Below are 12,569 nucleotides of genomic sequence, written 5' to 3'. Positions count from 1 at the left end.
TCTGGAGTTCGTGGGTTCGGATCCCACCTGGCGGGAATTTTTTCTGCACTTTATTATTTTCCAAATTTTTTATGTTTCAAATACATACTACATCTTCCCCTTAGCTTTCCGAGGTTTTTGTGACTGCCAATTTCTATTTCGGCGTTATTTCAACGAGCCCCACATTTCCTATTCAGATGGGTTACATGCATAGCAAGGGCCTCTGGTCTAGCAGTCTTGGTGCCTAAGAGGGTTCAACGCTGGTCGACCACTCTTTACGTGTTGTAGACGCTCGAGTGATGGCATAGGGGTGAGAAAAGAAGGTCCCCTTCACCCCGATTAGTGCGCGTGGCGCTGGCTACTACCCCCATGTACACGAAACAAAAAGAGATGAACATAAATACCCCAGAAAGTGGAGGCTAAAGTATCCCCGCCGGTAGCGTAGCGGTCATCGCACAAAATCCGCATTCTGGAGGTCGTGTGTTCGGATCCCACCTGGCCGGTATTTGTTCTCCACTTTCTTATTTTCCAAATTCTTTATCTGTTTCAATGACCTTCTACATCATCCCCTTTGGTTTCCGAGGTTTTTTTGACTGCCAATTCTTATTTCGGTCTTATTTCAATGAGCCCCTCATTTCTTATTCTGATTCGAGACATGCATTGCGAGGGCCTCTGTTCTGGCAGACTTGGCGCCATTTGGAGCTTAAGAGGGTTCAACGCTGGTCGGCCACTCTTGACATGTTTTAGACGCTACAGTCACGGCCCGCGGGTTAAAAAAGAAGGTCCCCTTCACACCGAGTAGTGCGAGTGGCGCTGTCTACCACCCCCACGCAAAGGAAACAAAAAAACAGATGAACATAAGTACCCCAGAAAATGGAAGCTAAGGTAGCCCCGAAGATAGTGTAGTGGTCATCGCACCAGACCAGTATTCTGGAGGTCGTGGGTTCGGATCCCACCTGGCGGGCATTTTTCTCCACTTTCTTATTTCCCAAATTTTTTATCTGCTTCAATGACCGACTATATCATCCCCTTTGCTTTCCGAGGTTTTCTTGTCTGCCAATTCTTATTTCTGTATTATTTGAACGAGCTCCTCATTTTCAATTCTGATTCGCTACATGCATGGCGAGGGCTTCTGTTCTGGCAGTCTTGGCGCCATAAGGAGCTTAAGAGGGTTCAACGCTGGTCGACCACTCATGACATGTTGTAGACGCTAGAGTCACGGCCCACGGGTTAAAAAAGAAGGTCCCCTTCAGCCCGAGTAGTGCGGGTGGCGCTGTCTACCACCCACAAGCGCAGGAAACAAAAACACCTGAACATATATACCCCAGGAAGTATTAGCTAAAGTTCCTCCCCCGGTAGGGTAGTGTTCATCGCAACAAACCGATATTCTGGAGGTCTGGGGTTCGGATCCCGCCTGGTGGGCATTCTTTCTCCATTTTGTTGTTTTCCTAAATTTTTATCTGTTTCAATGACCTACTACATCCGCCCCTTTGCTTTCAGAGGTTTTCTTGACTGCCAATACTTATTTCTGTCTTATTTCAATGAGCCCCTCATTTGTTATTCTGATTCGAGACATGCATTGCGAGGGCCTCTTTTCTGGCAGACTTGGCGCCACAGGGAGCTTAAGAGGGTTCAACGCTGGTCGGCCACGCTTGACATGTTTTAAACGCTATTGTCACGGCCCGCGGGTTAAAAAAGAAGGTCCCCTTCACTCCGAGTAGTGCGAGGGGGCTGTCTACCACCCACAAGCGCAGGAAACAAGAACACCTGAGCATAAATACCCCAGGAATTAGAAGCTAAAGTTGCCCCCCCCTTCCCCGGTAGCGTATTGTTCATCGCACTAGACTGATATTTTTGAGGTCTGGTGTTCGGATCCCGCCTGGTGGGCATTTTTTCTCCACTTTCCTATTTTCCAAATTTTATCTGTTTCAATAACCTACTACAACCGCCCCTTTGCTTTCGGAGGTTTTCTTGACTGCCAATACTTATTTCTGTCTTATTTCAATGAGCCCCTCATTTCTTATTCTGATTCGAGACATGCATTGCGAGGGCCTCTGTTCTGGCAGTCTTCGTGCCATAGGGAGCTTAAAAGGGTTCAACGCTGGTCGACCACTCTTGACATGTTGTAGACGCTCGAATGACTGCCCGGGGGTTAAAAAAGAAGGTCCCCTTAACCCCGAGTAGTGCGAGTGGCGCTGGCAACCACCCCCAAGCACAGGAAACAAAAACAGATGAACATAAATACCCCAGAAAGTGGAAGCTAAAGTAGCCCCGAAGATAGTGTACTGGTCATCGCACCATACTAGTATTCTGGGGGTGGTGGGTTCGGATCCCATCTGGGGGGCATTTTTTCTCCAATTTCTTATTTTCCTTATTTTTTATCTGCTTCAATGACCGACTACACCATCCCCTTTGCTTTCCAAGGTTTTCTTGACTGCCAAATCTTATTTCTCTCTTAATTCAACGAGCCCCTCCTTTCCTATTCTGATTCGCTACATGCATGGCGAGGGCCTCTGTTTTGGCAGTCTTGGCGCCATAGGGAGCTCAAGAGGGTTCAACGCTGGTCGACCACTCTTGACATGTTGTAAACGCAAGAGACACGGCTTGGGGATTATAAATAGGGTCCCCTTAATCCCGAGTAGTGCGAGTGGCGCTGGCTACACCCCACAGGCGCAGGAAACAAAAACACCTGAACATAAATACCTCAGGATGTACAGGCTAAAGTTGCCCCCCAGGTAGCGTAGTGTTCATCGCACCAGACCGGTATTCTGGAGGTCTGGGGTTCGGATCCCGCCTTGTGGGCATTCTTCCTCCACTTTCTTATTTTTCAAATTTTTTATCTGTTTCAATGACGTACTACATCATCCCCTTTGCTTTCAGAGGTTTTCTTGACTGCCAATTCTTATTTCTGTATTATTTCAACGAGCCCCACATTTCCTATTCTGATGGGTTACATGCATAGCAAGGGCCTCTGTTCTAGCAGTCTAGGTGCCTAAGAGTGTTCAACGCTGGTCGACCACTCTTTACGTGTTGTAGACGCTCGAGTGACGGCATAGGGGTGAAAAAAGAAGGTCCCCTTCATCCCGATTAGTGCGCGTGGCGCTGGCTACTACCTCCTTGCACACGAAACAATAAGATATGAACATAAATACCCCAGAAAGTGGAGGCTAAAGTATCCCCGCCGGTAGCGTAAAGGTCTTTGCACAAAATTCGTATTCTGGAGGTCGTGGGTTCGGATCCCACCTGGCCGGTATTTGTTCTCCACTTTCTTATTTTCCAAATTCTTTATCTGTTTCAATGACCTTCTACATCATCCCCTTTGGTTTCCGAGGTTTCTTTGACTGCCAATTCTTATTTCGGTCTTTTTTGAACGAGCTCCTCATTTTCTATTCTGATTCGCTACATGCATGGCGAGGGCCTCTGTTCTGGCAGTCTGGGCGCCATACGGAGCTTAAGAGGGTTCAACGCTGGTCGACCGCTCTTGACATGTTGTAGACGTTAGAGTCACGGCCCGCGGGTTAAAAAAGAAGGCCCCCTTCACCCCGAGTAGTGCGAGTGGCGCTGTCTACCACCCACAAGCGCAGGAAACAAAAACACCTGAACATATATACCCCAGGAAGTATTAGCTAAAGTTCCTCCCCCGGTAGGGTAGTGTTCATCGCAACAAACCGATATTCTGGAGGTCTGGGGTTCGGATCCCGCCTGGTGGGCATTCTTTCTCCATTTTGTTGTTTTCCAAAATTTTTATCTGTTTCAATGACCTACTACATCCGCCCCTTTGCTTTCAGAGGTTTTCTTGACTGCCAATACTTATTTCTGTCTTATTTCAATGAGCCCCTCATTTGTTATTCTGATTCGAGACATGCATTGCGAGGGCCTCTTTTCTGGCAGACTTGGCGCCACAGGGAGCTTAAGAGGGTTCAACGCTGGTCGGCCACGCTTGACATGTTTTAAACGCTATTGTCACGGCCCGCGGGTTAAAAAAGAAGGTCCCCTTCACCCCGAGTAGTGCGAGGGGGCTGTCTACCACCCACAAGCGCAGGAAACAAGAACACCTGAGCATAAATACCCCAGGAATTAGAAGCTAAAGTTGCCCCCCCCCCTTCCCCGGTAGCGTATTGTTCATCGCACCAGACTGATATTTTTGAGGTCTGGTGTTCGGATCCCGCCTGGTGGGCATTTTTTCTCCACTTTCCTATTTTCCAAATTTTATCTGTTTCAATAACCTACTACAACCGCCCCTTTGCTTTCGGAGGTTTTCTTGACTGCCAATACTTATTTCTGTCTTATTTCAATGAGCCCCTCATTTCTTATTCTGATTCGAGACATGCATTGCGAGGGCCTCTGTTCTGGCAGTCTTCGTGCCATAGGGAGCTTAAAAGGGTTCAACGCTGGTCGACCACTCTTGACATGTTGTAGACGCTCGAGTGACTGCCCGGGGGTTAAAAAAGAAGGTCCCCTTAACCCCGAGTAGTGCGAGTGGCGCTGGCAACCACCCCCAAGCACAGGAAACAAAAACAGATGAACATAAATACCCCAGAAAGTGGAAGCTAAAGTAGCCCCGAAGATAGTGTACTGGTCATCGCACCATACTAGTATTCTGGGGGTGGTGGGTTCGGATCCCATCTGGGGGGCATTTTTTCTCCAATTTCTTATTTTCCTTATTTTTTATCTGCTTCAATGACCGACTACACCATCCCCTTTGCTTTCCAAGGTTTTCTTGACTGCCAAATCTTATTTCTCTCTTAATTCAACGAGCCCCTCCTTTCCTATTCTGATTCGCTACATGCATGGCGAGGGCCTCTGTTTTGGCAGTCTTGGCGCCATAGGGAGCTCAAGAGGGTTCAACGCTGGTCGTCCACTCTTGACATGTTGTAAACGCAAGAGACACGGCTTGGGGATTATAAATAGGGTCCCCTTAATCCCGAGTAGTGCGAGTGGCGCTGGCTACACCCCACAGGCGCAGGAAACAAAAACACCTGAACATAAATACCTCAGGATGTACAGGCTAAAGTTGCCCCCCAGGTAGCGTAGTTTTCATCGCACCAGACCGGTATTCTGGAGGTCTGGGGTTCGGATCCCGCCTTGTGGGCATTCTTCCTCCACTTTCTTATTTTTCAAATTTTTTATCTGTTTCAATGACGTACTACATCATCCCCTTTGCTTTCAGAGGTTTTCTTGACTGCCAATTCTTATTTCTGTATTATTTCAACGAGCCCCACATTTCCTATTCTGATGGGTTACATGCATAGCAAGGGCCTCTGTTCTAGCAGTCTTGGTGCCTAAGAGTGTTCAACGCTGGTCGACCACTCTTTACGTGTTGTAGACGCTCGAGTGACGGCATAGGGGTGAAAAAAGAAGGTCCCCTTCATCCCGATTAGTGCGCGTGGCGCTGGCTACTACCCCCATGTACACGAAACAAAAAGAGATGAACATAAATACCCCAGAAAGTGGAGGCTAAAGTATCCCCGCCGGTAGCGTAACGGACATCGCACAAAATCCGTATTCTGGAGGTCGTGGGTTCGGATCCCACCTGGCCGGTATTTGTTCTCCACTTTCTTATTTTCACAATTCTTTATCTGTTTCAATGATCTTCTACATCATCTCCTTTGGTTTCCGAGGTTTTTTTGACTGCCAATTCTTATTTCGGTCTTTTTTGAACGAGCTCCTGATTTTCTATTCTGATTCGCTACATGCATAGCGAGGGACTTTGTTCTAGCTGTCTTGGTGCCATAGGGAACTTAAGATGGTTAAACGCTGGTCGACCACTTTTGACATGTTCTAGACGCTCGAGTCACGGCCCGGGGGTTAAAAAAGAAGGTCCCCTTCACCCCGAGTAGTTCAAGTGGCGCTGGCTACCACCCTCAAGCGCAGGAAACAAAAACACCTGAACCTAAATACCCTAGAAATTGGAGGGTAAAGAAGCGCCACCGGTACCGTAGTGGACATCACACCAGACCGGTATTCTCAAGGTCGTGGTTCGGATCCCAACCGGCTGGAATTTTTTCTCCACTTTCGTATTTTCCAAATTTTTTATCTGTTTCAAATTACCTACTACAACCTCCCCTTTGGTTTCCGAGGTTTTTTGACTGCCAATTCTTATTTCTGTCTTATTTTACCGAGCCCCTCCTTTTCTATTCTGATTCGCTACATGCATAGTGAGGGAATTTGTTCTAGCAGTCTTGGTGCCATAGGGAACCTAAGAGGGTTCAACGCTGGTCGACCACTCTTGACATGTTGTAGACGCTCGAGACACGGCCCGGTGGTTAAAAAAAAGGTCCCCTTCACCGCGAGTAGTACGCGTGGCGCTGCCTACCACACACAAGCGCAGCACACAAAACCACCTGAACCTAAATACCCAGGAAGTAGAGGCTAATGTTGCCCCCTTGGTAGTGTAGTGGTCATCGCACTAGACTGGTATTCTGGAGTTCGTGGGTTCGGATCCCACCTGGCGGGAATTTTTTCTGCACTTTATTATTTTCCAAATTTTTTATGTTTCAAATACCTACTACATCTTCCCCTTAGCTTTCCGAGGTTTTTTTGACTGCCAATTTCTATTTCGGCGTTATTTCAACGAGCCCCACATTTCCTATTCAGATGGGTTACATGCATAGCAAGGGCCTCTGGTCTAGCAGTCTTGGTGCCTAAGAGGGTTCAACGCTGGTCGACCACTCTTTACGTGTTGTAGACGCTCCAGTGATGGCATAGGGGTGAGAAAAGAAGGTCCCCTTCACCCCGATTAGTGCGCGTGGCGCTGGCTACTACCCCCATGTACACGAAACAAAAAGAGATGAACATAAATACCCCAGAAAGTGGAGGCTAAAGTATCCCCGCCGGTAGCGTAGCGGTCATCGCACAAAATCCGCATTCTGGAGGTCGTGTGTTCGGATCCCACCTGGCCGGTATTTGTTCTCCACTTTCTTATTTTCCAAATTCTTTATCTGTTTCAATGACCTTCTACATCATCCCCTTTGGTTTCCGAGGTTTTTTTGACTGCCAATTCTTATTTCGGTCTTATTTCAATGAGCCCCTCATTTCTTATTCTGATTCGAGACATGCATTGCGAGGGCCTCTGTTCTGGCAGAATTGGCGCCATTTGGAGCTTAAGAGGGTTCAACGCTGGTCGGCCACTCTTGACATGTTTTAGACGCTACAGTCACGGCCCGCGTGTTAAAAAAGAAGGTGCCCTTCACCCCGAGTAGTGCGAGCGGGATGTCTACCACCCCCAAGCACAGGAAACAAAAACAGATCAACATAAGCACCCCAGAAAATGAAAGCTAAAGTAGCCCCGAAGGTAGTGTAGTGGTCATCGCAATAGACGAGTATTCTGAAGGTCGTGGGTTCGGATCCCACCTGGCGGGCATTGTTTCTCCACTTTCTTATTTCCCAAATTCTTTATATGCTTCAATGACCGACTACATCATCCCCTTTGGTTTCCGAGGTTTTCTTGACTGCCAATTCTTATTTCTGTCTTATTTCAACGAGCCCCTCACTTCCTATTCTGATTCGCGACATGCATGGCAAGGGCCTCTGTTCTGGCAGTCTTGGCGCCATAGGGAGCTTAAGAGGGGTCAACGCTGGTCGGCCACTCTTGACATGTCGTAGACGCTAGAGTCACGGCCCGCGGGTTAAAAAAGAACGTCAGCTTCACCCCGAGTAGTGCGAGTGGCGCTGTCTACCACCCCCAAGCACAGGAAACAAAAACAGAAGAACATAAGTACCCCAGAAAATGGAAGCTAAAGTAGCCCCGAAGGTAGTGTAGTGGTCATCGCACTAGACGAGTATTCTGAAGGTCGTGGGTTCGGATCCCACCTGGCGGGCATTGTTTCTCCAATTTTCTCATTTCCCCAATTCTTTATCTGACCTTCTACATCATCCCCTTTGATTTCCGAGGTTTTCTTGACTGCCAATTCTTATTTCTCTCTTATTTCAACGAGCCCCTCATTTCCTATTCTGATTCGCTACATGCATGGCGAGGGTCTCTGTTTTGGCAGTCTTGGCGCCATAGGGAGCTTAAGAGGGTTCAAAGCTGGTCGACCACTCTTGACATGTTGTAGATGCTGGAGTCACGCCCCGGGGGTTTATAAAGAAGGTCCCCTTAATCCCGAGTAGTGCGATTGGCGCTGGCTACCACCCCCAAGCACAGAAAACAAAAACCGATGAACATAAATACCCTTGGAAGTACAGGCTAAAGTTGCCCCCCAGGTAGCGTAGTGTTGATCGCACCAGACTGGTATTCTGGATGCCGTGGGTTCGGATCCCACCTGGCGGGCATTTTTTCTCCACTTTCTTATTTCCCAAATTCTTTATCTGCTTCAATGACCGACTACATCATCCCCTTTGGTTTCCGAGGTTTTCTTGACTGCCAATTCTTATTTCTGTATTATTTCAACGAGCCCCTCATTTCCTATTCTGATTCGCTACATGCATGGCGAGGACCTCTGTTCTGGCAGTCTTGGCGCTATAGGGAGCTTAAGAGGGTTCAACGCTGGTCGACCACTCTCGACATGTTGTAGATGCTCGAGACACGGTCCGGGGGTTAAAAAGAAGGTTCCCTTCACCCCTAGTAGTGCGAGTGGCGCTGGCTTCCACCCACAAGCGCAGGAAACAAGAACACCTGAACATAAATATCCCAGGAATTAGAAGCCAAAGTTGCCCCCCCTCCCCCGGTAGCGTAGTGTTCATCGCACAAGACCGATATTCTGGAGGCATGGTGTTCAGATCCCACCTGGCGGGCATTTTTTCTCCACTTTCTTATTTCCCAAATTCTTTATCTGCTTCAATGACCGACTACATCCGCCCCTTTGCTTTCGAAAGTTTTCTTGACTGCCAATTCTTATTTCTGTCTTGTTTCAATGAGCCCCTCATTTCCTATTTTGATTCGCTACGTGCATAGCGAGGGCCTCTGTTCTGGCAGTCTTCGTGCCATAGGGAGCCTTAAAGGGTTCAACGCTGGTCGACCACTCTTGACATGTTGTAGACGCTCGAGTCACTGCCCGGGGGTTAAAAAAGAAGGTCCCCTTAACGCCGAGTATTGCGAATGGCGCTGGCTGCACCCCACAAGCGCAGGAAACAAAAACACCTGAACATAAATACCTCACGAAGTACAGGCTAAAGTTGCCCCCCAGGTAGCGTAGTGTTGTTCATCGCACCAGACCGGTATTCTGGAGGTCTGGGGTTCGGATCCCGCCTGGTGGGCATTCTTCCTGCACTTTCTTATTTTTCAAAATTTTTATCTGTTTCAATGACGTACTACATCATCCCCTTTGCTTTCTGAGGTTTTTTTGACTGCCAATTCTTATTTCTGTATTATTTCAACGAGCCCCTCATTTCCTATTCTGATTCGCAACATGCATGGCGAGGGCCTCTGTTCTGGCAGTCTTGGCGCCATAGGGAGCTTCAGAGGGTTCAACGCTGGTCGACAACTCTTGACATGTTGTAGACGCTCAAGTGACGGCATAGGGGATAAAAAAGAACGTCCCCTTCACTCCGAGTAGTGTTAGTGGCTCTGGCTACCACCCCCGTGCACAGGAAACAAAAACAGATGAACATAAATACCCCAGAAAGTGGAGGCTAAATTATCCCCACCGGTAGCGCAGCGCTCATCGCACCAGATCCGTATTCCGGAGGTCGTGGGTTCGGATCCCACCTGGCGGGTATTTGTTCTCCACTTTCTTATTTTCCAAATTTTTTATCTGTTTTAATAACCTACTACATCCTGCCCTTTGGTTTCGGAGGTTTTTTTGACTACCAATTATTATTTCGGTCTTATTTCAACGAGCCCCTGATTTTCTATTCTGATTCGCTACATGCATAGCGAGGGACTTTGTTCTAGCTGTCTTGGTGCCATAGGGAACTTAAGAGGGTTAAACGCTGGTCGACCACTTTTGACATGTTCTAGACGCTCGAGTCACGGCCCGGGGGTTAAAAAAGAAGGTCCCCTTCACCCCGAGTAGTTCAAGTGGGGCTGGCTACCACCCTCAAGCGCAGGAAACAAAAACACCTGAACCTAAATACCCTAGAAATTGGAGGGTAAAGAAGCGCCACCGGTACCGTAGTGGACATCACACCAGACCGGTATTCTCAAGGTCGTGGTTCGGATCCCAACCGGCTGGAATTTTTTCTCCACTTTCGTATTTTCCAAATTCTTTATCTGTTTTGAAATTACCTACTACAACCTCCCCTTTGGTTTCCGAGGTTTTTTTGACTGCCAATTCTTATTTCTGTCTTATTTTACCGAGCCCCTCCTTTTCTATTCTGATTCGCTACATGCATAGTGAGGGAATTTGTTCTAGCAGTCTTGGTGCCATAGGGAACCTAAGAGGGTTCAACGCTGGTCGACCACTCTTGACATGTTGTAGACGCTCGGGACACGGCCCGGTGGTTAAAAAAAAGGTCCCCTTCACCGCGAGTAGTGCGCGTGGCGCTGCCTACCACCCACAAGCGCAGCACACAAAACCACCTGAACATAAATATCCATTAAGTAGAGGCTAAAATTGGCCCCTTGGTAGCGTAGTGGTCATCGCACTAGACTGGTATTCTGGAGGTTGTGGGTTCGGATCCCAGCTGGCGGGAATTTTTTCTCCACTTTCTTATTTTCCAAATTTTTTATCTGTTTCAATGGCCTACTACATCCTCCCTTTTGCTTTCCGAGGTTTTCTTGACTGCCAATTCTTATTTTGGCGTTATTTCAACGAGCCCCTCATTTCCTATACTGATTGGTTAAATGCAGAGCAAGGGCCTCTGTTCTGGCAGTATTGGTGCCATAGGGAGCTTAAGAGGGTTCAACGCTGGTCGAACACTCTTGACATGTTGTAGACGCTCAAGTGACGGCATAGGGGCTAAAAAAGAACGTCCCCTTCACTCCGAGTAGTGTTAGTGGCTCTGCCTACCACCCCCATGCACAGGAAACAAAAACAGATGAACATAAATACCCCAGAAAGTGGAGGCTATAGTATCCCCGCCGGTAGCACAGCGCTCATCGCACCAGATCCGTATTCGGGAGGTCATGGGTTCGGATCCCACCTGGCGGGTATTTGTTCTCCACTTTCTTATTTTTCAAATTCTTTATCTGTTTCTATATTCTACTACATCCTCCCGTTTGCTTTCCAAGGTTTTCTTGACTGCCAATTCTTGTTTCTGTCTTATTTCAATGAGCCCGTCATTTCCTATTCTTATTCACTACATGCACGGCGAGGGCCTCTCTTTTGGCTGTCTTGGCGCCATAGGCAGCTTAAGAGGGTTCAACGCTGGTCGAACACTCTTGACATGTTGTAGACGCTCGAGACACGACCCGGGGGGTAAAAGAAGGCCCCCTCCACCACGAGTAGTCCGAGTGGCGCTGGCTACCACCCACAAGCGCAGGAAACAAAAACACCTGAACGTAAATACCCCAGGCAGTAGAGGCTAAATTTGCCCCGCCGGTAGCGTAGTGGGCGTGTCTTCGTCTAGCGTGTCTTTTTCTGTGGATCGCTTCTGCCGCTAGCCGTTGTCGCTGGCCGCTTTTGAGTGGCGGGCTCCTGAGTGAGGGGTGAACGACCCCGATAGACACCGATGATGATGATGACCTCAGGGTGTCTAAAACATACCCCTAGATCGCGCCTTCGCGTCTTCGTTATCGTCGTTGTCTTCGTTTTTACTCATGACAGCTATCATATTGTATGTAATGTTGTGGCGCCTAGAGTTGGAGGTTTACAAGTACTGAGAGCAATCTGCAGCTCATTAAATGAGAAGTGGGTATTAACAGGTGAAGTCCATTTATTACTATCTCGAAGTACTTCTCACAGAATGTTTAGTGTTTTATGGAAGTGCTGTAGTGTGCTGAACTGGACACATGCCGGAAGTGTTGGGTGAATGCCTTAGTCTGGTCTTCCAGTGTGTACCCTGTTGCACTAACTAGAGGCAGGCTGTGTGTTTGTTGTCCTTTCAGTTCCCGTATATATGTCCAGACTTTGTGAGTGTCGGTGTATGAGTTACTGGCTCTGAGAAAGGTGCACCAACAGCCCCTTTTTACCTCACGGCGCACGCGTTTCCCAAGCGTTTTTGCCCGTTTGAAAAATACAAGGTTTTTGGTCGTGGGGTACCGGCGAAGGATACTGCACGCATTGTTCTGTGCCTCTCGTGCTCACCTGCAGTCCTCGTTCTACCATGTCCTCCTTAGGTTGCGCGGTAAACCGGAGGTCTAGGTAATTTACTTTCTGGCAGAATCGAGGATGTCGGCCGTGAAGAGTTGGGGCGGCTTCGTCTACAAGCAAGTTTGCTATGGTTGTATGATGTAGTTTAGATGTATCTGTGAAACTACTGAAGTTTCCTTTTGACTCAATAAACCGGTTATGGACTTCATAGGCTTTGTTTGTTAAGTTTGTTAAGTGAAGATGTGGTCACTACCATGTCGGTTTATACCCACGCCCCACTCAAGACAAGGAAAGAGAACCGCAGAAACAATTGCCAAGTCAGTATATGAGTACGTGTTGTATTCTATGTTATAGTATGTAAGCTGTTTCTTGTTGAAAATGCATGCTCCAGAGGATGATAAAACCTTCTCTATCGGACGACCTCGGGCATCCGTGCTAGATGAACACCAAATATAA

Source organism: Haemaphysalis longicornis, unplaced genomic scaffold, assembly GCF_048455015.1.
Source record: "Haemaphysalis longicornis isolate Haplotype H1 unplaced genomic scaffold, Haemaphysalis longicornis Haplotype H1 scaffold_11, whole genome shotgun sequence".
NCBI classification, from domain to species: Eukaryota; Metazoa; Arthropoda; class Arachnida; order Ixodida; family Ixodidae; genus Haemaphysalis; species Haemaphysalis longicornis.
Note: the sequence above shows the minus strand (reverse complement) of the source record.